Source organism: Eleutherodactylus coqui, chromosome 1, assembly GCF_035609145.1.
Source record: "Eleutherodactylus coqui strain aEleCoq1 chromosome 1, aEleCoq1.hap1, whole genome shotgun sequence".
Lineage (NCBI taxonomy): Eukaryota > Metazoa > Chordata > Amphibia > Anura > Eleutherodactylidae > Eleutherodactylus > Eleutherodactylus coqui.
The window spans coordinates 486,898,600-486,911,150 of record NC_089837.1 but is presented as its reverse complement, the minus strand read 5'-3'; the positions used below and the strand labels follow the sequence as shown (position 1 = coordinate 486,911,150).

At 45.4% G+C, this 12,551-nt stretch overlaps 1 protein-coding gene across 4 annotated transcripts in view; it reads left to right on the top strand.

Annotated features, from left to right (window-relative positions):
* Positions 1–12,551, top strand: part of ELMOD1 (ELMO domain containing 1) — a 114,373-nt gene that overhangs the window by 22,117 nt on the left and 79,705 nt on the right. The window contains exon 1 of one of the 4 annotated variants that reach the window (XM_066594075.1): positions 9,978–10,037. The exons of the other annotated variants lie outside the window; for them this stretch is intronic. The gene's annotated coding sequence lies outside the window, so the exon portion shown is untranslated. Of the gene's footprint in view, positions 1–9,977; positions 10,038–12,551 lie in introns of those variants that run through there. 4 annotated transcript variants of the gene reach the window in all.

Sequence of the window (12,551 nt, the reverse complement as noted above, 5' to 3'; positions counted from 1 at the left end):
GTGAGTGAGGTAGAGGAGTTTAAATTTAGTTCTGCAGTGGATGGGCAGCCAATGCAGCGACTGGCATAATGCAGAGGCGTCTGAATAACGACTGGATAGAAAAATGAGCCTAGCTGCTGCATTAAGTATGGATTGGAGTGGAGCGAGTCTAGTGCGGGGGAGGCCGAAGAGTAGCGAGTTGCAGTAGTCAAGCCGGCAGTGGATGAGGGCGACCACGAGTGTCTTTAGCGTGTTTGTGGTTAGGAACGGACGTATTTTAGCAATATTCCTGAGGTGCATGTGGCATATTTGGGCCAGAGATTGGATATGGGGGGTAAAGAAGAGGTCAGAGTCCAGTGTGACCCCAAGGCATCGGGCATGCCGTTTGGGGGTTATGATGGTGCCAGACACTGGAATAGAGATGTTGAGGGGAGGTCAGTTAGAAGGTGGAAAGACAAGGAGGTCAGTTTTAGAGAAAAAGGGAGGACATAGTGTTAGAGACAGCGGACAGACAGTCTGTGATATTTTGGAGGAATGGTCCAGAGATCTCACGAGAGGAGGTGTATAGTTGAGTGTCGTCAGTGTAGAGATGGTATTGGAGGCCAAATTTGTGGATGGTTTGTCCAATTGGGGCAGTATAGATAGAGAAGAGAAGGGGACCAAGGACCGAGCCCTGGGGTACCCTAACAGCAAGAGGAAGTGGAGCGGAGATAGAACCAGCAAAGGAAACACTGAAAGAGTGGTCAGAGAGGTAGGAAGAGAACCAGGAGAGAGCAGTGTCCTTTAGACCAATAGAGCGGAGCATAGTGAGAAGGAGGTTATGGTCAACAGTGTCAAATGCAGCAGACAGGTCAAGGAGGATTAGTAGGGAGTAGTCACCTCTCGACTTTGCAGTCATCAGGTCATTTGTTACTTTTGTAAGGGCAGTTTCGGTCGAGTGTAGAGAGCAGAAACCAGACTGGAGGGGGTCGAGGAGTGACTTGTCAGAGAGAAAGCGTGTAAGGCAGGAGTAGACCAGGCGTTCCAGTAATTTGGAGATGAAGGGGAGGTTTGAGACGGGTCGGTAGCTGGCAACATCAGTTGAGTCCAGGGTTGGTTTTAAGCAGAGGGGATATGATGGAGTGTTTAAATGAGGGGAAAGTGCCAGAGGTTAGAGAGAGGTTGCAGATTGTGGTGAGGTGAGTAATGAGAGCTGGGGAAAGGGAGCGGAGGAGGTGAGAGGGGAGAGGGTCGCTAGCGCAGGTGGTGGGGCGGGAAGCGGAAAGGAGCCTGGAGACTTCTTCCTCTGTCGTTGGTTCTAACGTAGATAGTGAGTAGGTGCTGGATGCAGTGCTGAGGAAACTGTGATTGGGGTTAACCATGCAGTTTTCAGAGATTTCTTTACGAATGTTGTCGATTTTTATTTTTCTTTGAAATAGGCAGCTAGTTCTCCAGCAGTCAGGTCTGTCGCAGGGGCGTCTTCTTTGGGGCTGAGGAGGGAGTGGAAGGTCTCAAAGAGTTGTTTGGGGTTATGGGTTAGTGAGGAGACAAAGGAAGTGAAATAAACTTGTTTGGCATGGCATGGTGAAGGGCTAGGTTATAAGTTTTAAGCATGAATTTGAAGTGGAGGAAGTCTGCTGGCAGCTTTAACTTTCTCCACAGCCGCTCGGCGCATCTAGAGCACCACTGGGTGAAGCACGTTTGGGACATGAGCCAAGGTTGCCGTGGTCTGCGTTTGACGGCTCGAGTCATGGGCGGTGCCGCTTTATCCAGGGCACGGCTGAGGGTGGTGTGGTAGTATTTGGCTGCCAGGTTAGGGCATAGGAGGAGAGAAATAGGGGATAGAGAGGACTGAATAGTTTCGGCAAACTGTTTAGTGCGGGCGGACTGCAAGTTCCTAGAGGTGCGATAGATAGGAGGGTCAGGGGAGATGCTAGAATGCCTGATGGAGAAAGAGAGAAGGTTGTGATCTGAGAGTGGAAGGGGGGAGTTAGTAAAGTGAGAGGCAGAGCAGAGACGGAGGAAAACTAAATCGAGAGTGTTACCATCTCTATGAGTGGGGAAGTCAGAGATTAGTGATAAGCCAAGGGAGGAGGTAAGTGTTAAAAGCCGGGAGGCAGATGAGGAGCTGGGGTCATTAGTAGGGATGTTGAAATCACCAAGGATGAGGGTTGGGATTTCACAGGATAGGAAGTGGGGGAGCCAGGCAGCGAAGTGGTCTAGGAACAGGCGAGTGGGACCTGGGGGGCGGTAAATAACTGCGACACGAAGGGGCAGTGGGCGGAAGAGTCGCAGGGTGTGGACTTCGAAGGAGTGGAAGGTAAGCGAGGGAGCTGAGGGAATGACCTGGAAGGTACAGTTTGGGGAGAGGATGATGCCTACTCCTCCGCTGCATCTGTCATCCGATTTGGGGGGGGGGTGAGAGAACTGCAGGCCACCATAGGACAATGCAGCAGGGGAGGTAGAATTGGACTGCTGTATCCAGGTTTCCGTGAGGGCGAGCAGGTTCAAGTGTTGACTGGTGAAGAGGTCATGGATAGTTGGGAGTTTGTTATATGCAGATTGAGAGTTCCATAGGGCGCATTTGAATGGGGCAGGGGGGGGCATTTTGGTAGAGAGCAGTACAGGGTGGGCCTGGGTTGGGGGTTATATCCCCTGGGGCTAGGAGTAGCAGGGTAGCAAGGGTGAGCGCACGGTTAGGGGCTTTGTGTGGGTGGCTGAGGTGTTTCTTTGCGGTATGGGGGGTTGGAGGCGTCTTATTAGCACCTAATACGCGGTAAATAGAACGCATTGATTTCAATGGGTTTGTTCACATGCAAGTATTTTTTTATGCGTATTTCGGTCGTGCAAAAAAAAAAGCAGCATAATCTATTTTTCTGCGCACCAAAAGTCCCCCCAAAAATCAATGGGGATGCACAAATGTGTGCAATACGCTAGCAGATGTGTACACTGCGGAATTGCACAGGAAAAAGAACACATCTTGAACTAACTAGACAATAGCCATTTGAATGGCTGGGAGCATCAGTGCTTTTTTTTTTTTTTTGGCACAGGCCTTATGGGTATAAAAAGTACGATAAAATACGTCTGTGCGCAAGAAAGCAACATTCGTTCGCAAAAATGTGGTGCTCATTTGTACGCAAATACACATATGCCTGTATGCAGCCGGCCTTACTTTGCATTTTAACCCCCTGTAGCCTATAATGGGCGTACCCTGCACCAAAACAGGACGTTATTACACGCGTGGAAAAAAAACGCATGTATACATGGCCCAATGTAAATCAATGGGCTTTTAGGACTGCGTATGATGTCCCCCATTCGCCCCTGTGAGTAATCTGAGAATATTCTTCATAGCTTATGATTTATAGACTTTTTTTTAGTATATATATTCAGAAATTCTGTAATTGGTTTTATTTCTCTCGGATATTTATTCCTCTTTTTTAGCAAACAGTTTGATTTTCTCTCTTATCCCGTTACGCCTGCAGAGAGGCGTAAATCAGCTCAATAGATATTTCCGGTTCTGCTCCCTAAGAGTTAATCCTCAGCAACGGACTATATGTAATTCACCTATAAACTGCATTCATCATGGGTGAACTGCGCCTGACCTCGCTGAGACCGCCGCCGCTGCTTCTACCCGTATAGAGGATGACTGCTAATCAGCTCTTCTGCTCTCGTTTTCCATATGACGCGCCATATTTGCTTCTGACCTCTTCTTGGATTCCTCCTTTCATCTAAAATAAAATCTTAGAAAATCTTCCCGTCTGTTGGGAAAATTGCGCTGCATGCCGACCGCAAAAAATAGCAGTGATTATAGGAAGTGAACATATAAGCAGTGTTGGGTCCATTCACACAAACCATTGTGCTGTGTATTAGGCATGCAGAATTGGCACACACGCAATAGATAGAAACTATTGATCTCAATGGGTTCAGTCACGTGCAAAAAAACGCAGCATGTCCTTTTTTTTTTTTTGAGTTTTGCACTCAAAAATAGCACATATTAAACTTAATTGCACACTAAAATCAATGGGAGCATGGTTACGCACACCGGCGTGCAAAAACGCAATGCTCATTGCACAAATGTGTACGAAAATACGCTTAGGCCAGCTTTAGCCCTTATGCATACGGTTTCCGAGTGCAATTCCACTCAGTGAAAAACAGACCGATTTCACTGCGAGTGTATGTGCCTTTTACATTGCTTATTTGTCAGTTCTTGCGTTTTTTTTTTAATGTGTGTGCATCACCAGAATGTCCTTCTTTTTTCATGTGCGTCACTGCAAGGTGGCTCTATTAACACGTTAGTGACCACCCCATAGTGTTTTTATGTCCTGCCTAAGTGGGCTTTAAGTCCCCCAGGTTTGTCCCCCGATCAGATATTTATCCGCGGACCTTTGCCAGCTTGGCGGACGCATGCGCAAAAGTTAAGAATTGTCCGGTAAATTTATAATCTCCCTGCTCCTAGATTACACAATTCTGCTCACATTAGCGGGTCAGAATCACATAATCCACTCGCAGAAAACAGAAAGCGGCATGCTCTATTTTACCGCAGATATACGTGACGTAGAACCTATTGTGCTCTATGGTCGCGGATATACCCATAGCCCATAGGCACTACATTGTGTCCGGGCTTCAGGTATCCGCGTCATCACTAAGAAATACAAAGTACTGCAGTTATGCGCAGTACATTACGCGGCCGTACACAGGGCCACAGCCGGACTCACAGCTGGGATCCGCTGTGGCCCCCGCAAGTGGAGTCCACGTACAGCCGTGTGAACCTGGTGTTATTCAAATTGCTACCTGTATGCCGACGTAATTTACAAGAAGCCCCGGGAACACTCGCCATCCTGCAGTTCCAGGAGCAGCTTGTTGAGCGCCTTCTGTGTGAGACCGCCGCACCTCATCAAGCTTACGAAGCCTCGCAGAGCGCCACTTTTTACACCCCATCCCCGCCGCTGAGGTCAAGAAATACCCCTCAAAAAAGCATGGGAGGAGAGGGGAAGTGAGCAATTGGGCCTGGAATTAATTCAGTTGTGCCCTAAAATTCAACGGGTGTTCCCTCCATTATAGGCCTAGCCATGTGTCCTGTAAGCAGATTGGGGCTACATTGGGTATGTTTCTGAACACGGGACAAACAGGGGTATCCATTTTGGGGTGAAAGTCTTCATTAATATGTATGCTTTAAATTGATACAATTGCCAAAAAAATGAAAATCGTAATTATTTTCCTTCTGCTTTGCTTAAATTCATTCAAAAACTGTGGGGTCAAAATACACAGTACACCCCTAGATGAATTCACTGAGGGGTCTAGTTTTCAAAATGTGGTCATTTGTGGGGTTTTGGACGCTCAATGGCTTTACAAGTGGGGCTTAAAGCTTCTTTAAGCAAAATGTCCCGTTGTGCAGCCAGACATAATATTGGGGCCACAATGGGTATGTTTCTAAACGCAGGACAAACAGGGGGATCCATTTTGGGGTGCAAATCCTCATTTTCATGTGCACTATAGAAAAAAATGCCTTTATAATGACATATTTGCAAAAATATGAAATTTTATTTTTTCTCTAAATTGCATTACTCCTGAAAAAAACTGTAGGGTTAAAATACTAGTGTCACTGTGAATGCACATGATGCAAGCTCATGTCTTGTAAATTTCTTGTAAAATCCAATAAAAAATACTTTGGAAAAATACTCAGGACTCCCCCCCCCCCCCCCCCCCCTTCACTGAATACATTAAGAGGTATATTATTTAAAATGGGGTCATTTGTGGGGGTGTCCATAATTCTGACACCTGTGCACTCTTGGCTTGGTGCAGGAAAACAAAGTGTTCCTCAGAATGTTGATAATCAGTGTTAAATTTGTACATCTGCTAAATGGTTAAACAAAAATAAACAAACGTTTTCCAAATGTGCATCCAGAATAAAGTCAACAGATGGAAATATATATCTTATCAAAAAGTTTTCAGTATGCTTGCACATATTTGAGATATTGCAATTGAAAATGTGAAAAAATGACAACTTTTTTCAAAATTTTCCCAATTTTGGTGCTTTTAAAAAACATGCACAAATTCTATCAGTCTATTTTTACCACCTAAATGAAGTACAGCATGTGGCGAAAAAACAATGTCAGAATCAGTTGGATATGCAAAACCTTTATGGAGTTATTCTATGTTAAATTGACACATGTCAGATTTCTAAAATTTGGCTTGGTCATTAAGGTGCAAATAGGCTTGGTCACTAAGGGGTTAATGCCATTAAAAAGCCCCAGTGAAGTCCATGTTTGTATGGAAAAAAAGGAGCGCACACGCATGCCACATAAGTGCAATCCCCTTTTTTCTTTATTGTACTCGTAGACGTGAATGGGTGATTCTGGTCCAAGAATCATACCAGAATAGGATAAGCTGCGTTTTTGTACACGGTGAACTTAGTATCTCTAATTCAAGTCCGCTGTGTGAATAAGCCCTAAACTTCATTTTTTCCTGAGCTAATATTCACATAGGATTTACTGAAATGAATCATGGACATTTATGAACTGCTTTATGCCAAAATACTGGTTCGGAAAAGTCGCAAAAATATGTGCAAGCTTGTGCAAAAAAATTTATGGCTATCTGCGCCAGCCTTGCCACATTTTTTAAAGTGGGCGGGGCTTGTCTGGAGGGTTCGTGGCCACTTCGGACCAGCAGATTTAGGTATAATTTATACTTTTACACTTTGTGGATTCCACATACACTATCCTACTAAAAGTATTTGGAGACCCCTATGAGGAGAATGGGTTGTGCCTTATTAGCATGTCCCGTGTCGTACACCATACTAGATGAGATGCAGACCCTTGGAGGTGTCAGCCATAGTTTGTGATGGGAACTGCGCGTTATTAAAAATTCACAATGGTGCACGGAGCGTTGTCATTGGACAGTTGACAATGAAAAAAGTTCTATGGAGTGAAGAATTACACTACTCCATCTTCTAACGAGGATGTACCTGGGGGTGGAGGGTCCTGGGAAACACTTTCTGCCTGAGTGTGTTGTGACAACAGTTAAGTACAGTGGAAGTTCCGTTATGGTTTGGAGACGTCTTACGTGGCATGGTCTCGGTCCGTTGGTTGTAGTGACAAGAACCATGAACAGGCGGTGTACCTTGACCTTCAAGACAATAATGTGCTGCTGACAATGTGACAATACTCTGGGAATGGTCAGCCATACTTCTAACAAGACAATGTGCCTTGTCACAAATCAAATGCTGTTTTACGTTGGTTAGAGGACATGAATGTTCCACGATTTGACCGGCTGCACAGAGTCCAGACCTGAACCCTACTGAACATCTTTGGGATGAAATTGAACATCAGGTCAGGAAATATGAACAGCGTCCATCTTCTTTGAGAGAAATTGCCAGATGTTTGCAAGATAAATGGAGGGAAATACCAGCTGAAGTGTATCAGACGTTAGTAGAAAGTATGCCACAGAGAGTATCCAATGTCATTAGGGCCAAAGGAGCCCCACTAAGTACTAACATATGGAAATAAATACTACTTTGGATTCTTGCTCAGGTGTCCAATTACTTTTGATGGAGTAGTGTAGTAGTGAGGAGCACCTACAGTAACCGGTGAAGGCACACATCATAACCACTCCTAGTTCAGGCTCAACCATTCTCGGTTACCTTACAGTAAAGTACTTGTTGCCTGAAAGCCGTCTGTGTCTGTTCTTGAGTCTTGCTCATCTCCGCACGCTTCTATGGCTCTCGCATTACAGCTCCATACAACTCTGAGGTTGCATGGAGGCTTAACACACCCATGTGCACAACGCCAAATAGTGAGACTTACAAAAAAATGTTGCACTTCTTCTGAAAATTCCATTTTCTCGAATCCATTTTAAAATGGCTACAGGGTACACGCTCATGGTTTATTTAGCTTTAAGATTCACTTCATGTGTAAAAAATTGAATAATTTTGCTTCATTACTCATCCCTCTCAGATCGCTTCCCTTTCTCTCTATGTATTTCTAAACTCCGAGTTCATAAATCTAGTACTGCTCCGACAATAGGTGCACTTCAGTGGAGATGCCCAGAGTATTGCATTTGATGTACAGCAGCTCAGATGTTTCTGTGACCCTCTTCTTATGATTTATTTTTTGCATTTATGAGCTACAATGCCGCTTCTTCATCCAGTTGTGAAGATATAATGTATTGTTGAGAGGAAGGATCAGATGCAGGAAATGGCTTTGACTTGGAAATGGACAGAGTGTGTCAAATGTTAACCCGAGCCACGGGGGCAATAGCGGGTGGTAAGATAGGAATCTGGAAGAGTAGAGTGATTGATGGTGATAAAGGTGGAGGAGCGGTCAGGAAGAATTAATATGTAGTGTCACAAAAGGGTAGAGGAGAGGTATATTTTTCGCAGATTTCTTTCCCATGTGGAGCAACAGGGAGAGTATCACCTGCCGGCTGACTAATTGAGTGGGTGGATATTTAAGAAGCAGCTAGGAGAACTCTGCTTTACCAGGGGACACAGAATGCTGCTCTGTGTGAGGCTCATATGAAGTGTAAGTTTGGTTGCTAAAATCTCTTGTTTTTGTAAGCTGGCAGGGAGAAGCTCACCAGCTGGTAGAGAGGGATCCGCTGTGTATTAGTTAGTGCTGGACAGGCAAGGTATTTCTTTAGCTTCTGCTGAGTTTTTTTCTTTTTGTTTAATTGTAACTGTTCTAATAAAGCTGGCCAAGTATCAATTTGAAACTTGTTCCTGGCTGTTTACTTTGTTTTTTTTTTTCTGAAAAGAATCCCCTCACAGTAATAAGTCTTTGGGTTTTAGCAATTGGTGGGCCATTAGTAACTTCGGTGATCACAGTGTCTGTTGCATGATTTGGCTGGAATCCATATTGTAGGTAGACTAAGTCATTATGAGAGCGATAGGTAGAAAGTTCAGAGTAAGTACGTTTTTCAAGTAGTCTGGTAAAAGAATGGTACAAGTGATATGAAATGGTAACTTGAGAGGGCTAAGGTGCAGAGCCAGATTATTGGGAGGGCATATGGGTCTCAGATGGGTTCCACCAACTAGACTTGTCCAGGTCAGTTCTTCTAATGTACTAAGAAAGCTTTTGGAGTTACTATTATATGGGTAGGAGATACACTGCTCACCTCCCAGGAAAACTGGGGTCATCTCATTGCGGTTTGGCAATCCTGTTCAGCTGAGAAGAGATGGTAAGGTGCCCCACATGTGGGTTTCTGTCCCTTTTGATGTTGAAGGGAGTTGCAACGACTATTTAGATAACTCCTATAGACTTAAGCGGAAAGGGTAATGCATATGCATGGCTACTTCTCCTACAAGTGGTTGTGATAGATTATCAGGTGGGGTCCAGGCCCTAGAGGGGAGATGGAGGCCCTAACAAATGATTTGCCTAGTGGCCTCCTACCAACTTTAATCCAGCCCTGCTGGACCATCAAGAGATGGTTTCTTGATTATAGGTGTGATGATGGTAAGTTTTAAAAAACTGGAAAGTAATGGTGGTGACTTGCCAGAGTTGGTATGAAAACAGAGGGGAATGAGATGTAATTTAATGGGGTCAGGAGGTGAAAATCGTATACAAGGGAAAGTAATGTCTGAATACTTGACCTAGATTAGGTCCTAAATATCTATGTCAAGGTGAGTCTCCTAGAAAAATCAGAGTTACCACCCTGAAAAGGGCGCCCCTTCACCGGAATATTACTTATTCATCCTAAGTGTATATTCACACTTTTTTTTTTTTTTTTTATCATCTGTATTCCACATACTCAAATCTACAGCGAAATCCACATCTACAGTCTACCATTAGTCTAGATGGGAATCCGTGCTGTAGTGTATATGGTACAGATTTTTTCCACTCGCGGTCTTGAAATCTGCAGGAAGAAAAAAAGTTCCTGATCAATTGTGGTACAACACCTTTAAGGAATCGGAATCTGTGTAGAAAAATCAGACGCGGTTTTCTCCATGTGATTATACCTTAATATCTTCTGTGTGCCAGGTGTATTTCCGTTTTCTCCAATTTCATCCGGGAATGGTCAGGGCAAACCATGGTCAGCTGCTGGATGCCCGGTGAAGAAAGCTCGAGAACACGAAGACTTCGGAGGTCAGAAGGAGCGTGGTATCTTCTATAATTAGTGCGGATGTACTGCTGATTTCCAGTCAAAATCGACACCGATGGTTTTGGATGCGGAAATGTGGAAATAACGCTGCATTTCCACTACGTGTAAACATACCCTAAAGAGGTTTTCCAGGGCCTAGAAGAATGAATTGGCTCAGAAAGGCATAAAATAAAGAAAAAAGGCATACTTGACTGCACCAGCGGCGCCCTGTCCAGCACTGCAGCCCCAGTGCCCACTGCCCGGAGCCCTGAATAAGCCGGTGAGTGGTCATGTGCCGTGTATTGTGTAGATGACTGCTCAGCCTTCATTAGTCTGGGAAGAGTCGCCACTGAAACCAGTTATGTGCACAATGAATGGCACGCTGGCTTCTTCCAGGCCCGAAATGTTGGGCAGCAGGGCTGCAGCTGTGGAAAAGTAAGGCTGCTGTAGCAGGTGTATTCATTTTACACATTTCTGAGCCAGTGAATTTCTTTTTTTTAATAACTGGAAAAACGCCTCCAGGCCTAATTCCCACGGGCGGATTTACGCCGTTGCCCCGCAGCTATAAGGTTCTATTGAACCTAAAAGTGCAATGCTCAGGGTGCGGAATTCCACCGCGGAATTACGCCCCGTGAATTCACCCGTAATAACCCGTGGCATGTTCTATTTGCCGCAGGCGTACGCGCCGACGGCTTCCATTGCAGTCAATGGAAGCCGTCCGTCATGCTATCTTATGCTGTAGCACAGCAGTAGATAGCGTGAAAACGCTTCCCCGCTCATCGACGCCCGCATCATGTGACACTGTGGGCGTGTCATGTGACACTCTGTGCGTGTTATATGACACTGCCGGAATGTCATGCGCTGTACTGCGCATGTGTGCGGCACGGGATGCGGGTCATTGGGCAGCGGATCCGGAGGGGAGTATGGGGTCTCTGGGGGGGCGCCGTGACGGACTTCGTTTCGGTATTCCGCTTGTATACTTGGAGTAAGCCTATCAAAGCAGCCCTGTTGGCGGCAGTGGCACAAGAGAGGTTTTAAAAAAAATGTGGGGTTTATGTTGGGTGTCATCTAGTCCTAATGTGTTGTACACAAGGATGTTAAGTGGAAGGGACATTTCATACGGGATGGAATATTCTGCAACAATGTTGCGGAATATGATGTCCCGGAATTCTGTGGATTTTGATGCTAAGTTGCTGGCAGGGTTCTGCTTTTTTCTATTCTGCACTAAATCCATATGCTAGTAGTGCAAATTCTAGTGCTGAATATTCCATCCTGTGTGAAGGTACAGAGACTGCAGGCCCCATCGACGTCTTGGGGAGCAAATATGCAGAAAAATAGAACCTGAAATGTGTGCACAAAATAGGGAAACTTGAACAAACCCATTAAAATCAGTGGGTTCTATTCTCTGCATATTGCAATCCCCCTATATCAAGGAGGCCAAGATCTTCAATCTCCACCCCTACCTGTACATACCATGATGAATTTATCTTTATGAATGCGTTAACAAACACTATTGATCCTTCCGTAATGTGTTGGGCTAACGATGCACTGGCCTGTGGGTAACATTCAGTACGGGGGTCCTGCTGCGGTTACACAACGTCTCTCTGCAACCGGTGGCAAAATCCACGTCGTCCTGAAGCTTCTCTGTAGCCGCCGCACGCTGCTTAGCAACAGGGAATCAATTAAACATGTAGCACAGGTTCTGTGAGCAAGGAAAGCTCCGAGAGACGGAGCAAAGAAGATATAGGAGAGGGGAGTAAGATATGTCCTCAGCCTCCGTGGAGGATGATATCTGCATTTGCTGCATGCGATGAATGCAGATACATTATTAGGAGCGCAGTGGATTCTACAGCAATGCTGCCCGCTCACGGGTCACTCATCTCTCAGCACCGCGACCGCAAAGCCACCAACACTCAGGGGGGGAACACGAATAATTACATTATATCATCAAAGGGGGTTCTTTATTTTTTTCCTTGCATATATAAATGTGTTGCTTTAATGTTATAAATCAACTATATGTTCTTGTCAAAAGTAATCAACCCACAAATTCATCCAGTCTATAGAAAATGGGCTTTATGGGCTCTTATGGGCAGGGACCTCTCTCCTGTAGAGTGTAAGCTCTTATGGGCAGGGACCTCTCTCCTGTAGAGTGTAAGCTCTTATGGGCAGGGGACCTCTGTCCTGTAGAGTGTAAGCTCTTATGGGCAGGGACCTCTCTCCTGTAGAGTGTAAGCTCTTATGGGCAGGGACCTCTCTCCTGTAGAGTGTAAGCTCTTATGGGCAGGGGACCTCTCTCCTGTAGAGTGTAAGCTCTTATGGGCAGGGGACCTCTGTCCTGTAGAGTGTAAGCTCTTATGGGCAGGGACCTCTCTCCTGTAGAGTGTAAGCTCTTATGTGCAGGACCTCTCTCCTGTAGAGTGTAAGTTCTTATGGGCAGGGACCTCTCTCCTGTAGAGTGTAAGCTCTTATGGGCAGGGACCTCTCTCCTGTAGAGTGTAAGCTCTTATGGGCAGGGACCT